This window comes from Parus major, chromosome 5 (assembly GCF_001522545.3).
Source record: "Parus major isolate Abel chromosome 5, Parus_major1.1, whole genome shotgun sequence".
NCBI lineage: Eukaryota > Metazoa > Chordata > Aves > Passeriformes > Paridae > Parus > Parus major.
Window position 1 is genome coordinate 58,114,320 of NC_031774.1, and position 2,766 is coordinate 58,117,085.

The following is a 2,766-nucleotide window of genomic DNA, read 5'->3' on the forward strand; positions in this document are numbered from 1 at the left end:
TTTATTTTATTTTATTTTATTTCTAAAACAAACATAGCTTTGCAATCTCTCTGATTTCCCAGCTTTTATGCCACTCCACTGAGGCGCTTTAAACATCTCATTTATCTCCCATACGTTGGGAAATTACAACCCCCCCCTCCTCTCCAAAACAAACAAGCAAGCGAAAAAACCTCCAGCTAAAATCTACACAGTTGGAAAGTGTTGATTTAAACAAAAACCCTGAAACAAGATAGGGAGAGACTAGAACATGAAAACAGGCTCCTTTTTTTTCCCATGCACAGATTGAGCTCTGAGGTTGTTTGCATCAAACATTGACTTGTTCCAAGCATCTACTGAGGTGTTGTGAAACTGGAAGGAACCAGCATGAAATACATTTTTCAGTTGTTTGTGAAAGACTGTGCTGCTGTATTTCTCCTCACACACATTTCCCCTCTCTTCCTTCCTCACCACTTCATCCCACTTTCTGCAAAGGGGGCTGGAAGCAGTGGGAATAATTTGAAGTATCAGGCTTTCCAAACGAGGATGGGCAGGAAGAACATGTTAACAGAGGTTTTTTTTTTTCTGATCTGTATTATTTATGAAAAAAATCCTCTCCTAATCAGAGGCTGATTTAAGGGTTGTGCTTCTTCCTGGGGATGTGTTTCTGAATACTGACTGCACTTAGGAATATCTACCCTCTCTGCACTAGTGAAAGCACTGTCGTGCCCCAATGGTTCATTTTTCTAATTGCACAGTTCACGAATACAAATATTAGCAAATTTCTAAAAAAATCTGGTTTCTCTTACATGTTATCCCCACTTATCTACTACCTAGTGCAATCACAGGATTTATTCTATAGTGTGTGAAACTAATGGGAAACTTTCTCTCCCCAGTCACTGTTTTGTTATATATAAACCAGTGACTCACACTTTTTCATAAATCAAAGGGACAACATTCCCCTCCTTATAATTATCTTCAACCTCTTTTGCATTAGGTTTTGGGTTTTTTTCACTCTGTAACATTTTTATTTACCTGCAGAAACCCACATAAGAACACTGCTGGAAGAACATTCTACCACAAGATGCATCCTCTCCCTATCAGCAGCCAAGATTTGAATTTTTAATTGAAGATATCACTCAAAGACCAAAACAGCTCCCCACACTTTACCAAACCAACCCCAGCAATTTAACAAAATATAAAGTGGGCAAAACAAGAAAATCTCTTATGTATGGATGGGGCTGACGGAGGAGGAAGGGTTATAAATCTAAACCCTCCATTCCAGACCACATCCCCAAATGGAAATAAGCACCAAAGCATGTTGCTACATATTTTTGCAGGGAATAATTCCAAACAGCCTTATCAGCGGTGGCGGATCCGGCGTGGCACCCATCACTTATCCGTTGTGCCCTCTGCTGGATGCAGCACACAAAGGCAAGGAATATTATTTCCAATTAATTTTTGGCATCATCCCTTGGCATCTGCGTTAGGAATGCAAAGCGTGAAATTTGTAGTAGCAGGTTTAATATTTGATCCAGCCAAAAAAAAAAATAAAAAAGTGTTTTTTTTGCTACAAGGACTTACCTTTGGTGGTGTTTTCCTCCCAGCTCGCCCCCCTCCTCCGGCTTCGCGTTGTGTCGCTGCCACCGAGCCTTGTTTATGGTCCAAACGGAGAAATCTGCCACCGAACGCCATCCATGGCAGGAATAATTTCATGCTGTGCAAAATTTGTTTCATTTCACATCCTGTAAGAATAATTACTTAGCATAATGCCACTTAAGCTGAATTTCTAGCTGCAAACATTAAGGAAATGGTAAAAAAGCTAGATCTCGGTTGGGAGAGGAAAAAAAAAAGGGGTATTTAGGGGTCCCTAGGGTTTCTTCAAACTGGTTGATTTTAATACCAGGAACAACTGGAAGAATTAAAGTGTTATGAGTGATGTCACTGAATTTAAAAGCACAATGAACCCAAATATTTTCATTGATATTTGAGGGCACCCATGGGCTCGGGTCCTCGACAGGACACTGCCTTCAGAAACTGAGGACACAACATGTAGCCCATATTTCCCACCTTTCTCGTGTTTTCTGCAAATAAGTTTATTTGAAGGTGACCATTTGCTGCCCAAAATGGTCCTGAATAAAACAGCAAGTGAAGAAGCTGAATCCTCTTCATGTCACATCACAGATTCCAATTTTTTAGTGACAAAAAACAGGTCTCGGTAGGTTTGGGGGAGAGTCAATGTGATGGGTGAGCAGGGTGTATTGATCAAGTATCAGCATAAGCCGATAGACTGAGCCAAAGGAGGCTCTGACCTCCCTCCTGGGCCCCCACAAGAGAGAAAAATCCTCTTTCATATCTCAACATAATTATCCATGGTTCACTCTTACCTTCTAGCAAAACCAAGCTGCTGTCTTCAATCAAATGCAAGACTGGCATGGTCTAATTGAATTAGTTCAATTAAGTTTAAAGATCAAAATTATGATTGCGGATTTCTAAAAAGAAATCCCACTTTCTTGATGCTAAACCTTACAGCTCGTAACTGAGTAGTAAATTCTGACTTGTTCTTTCCCAAATGCTGGAAACAATCACTTCCAGAAATCTTCTTTTTCTCCAAAAATGGCAACCCTCATGTATCAAGTATCCAGGATAACTTCATCTTCCTTGAGACCACCGTGTCTCTTCCTCACTCACCAGCAAAGCCCAGTTTTGAATGGGACTATCAAGGATTTAGTAATAAAATTCACTGGCAATAAGTACGTTTGCCTTTGGTTTGTTCAACCCAACAAAAGG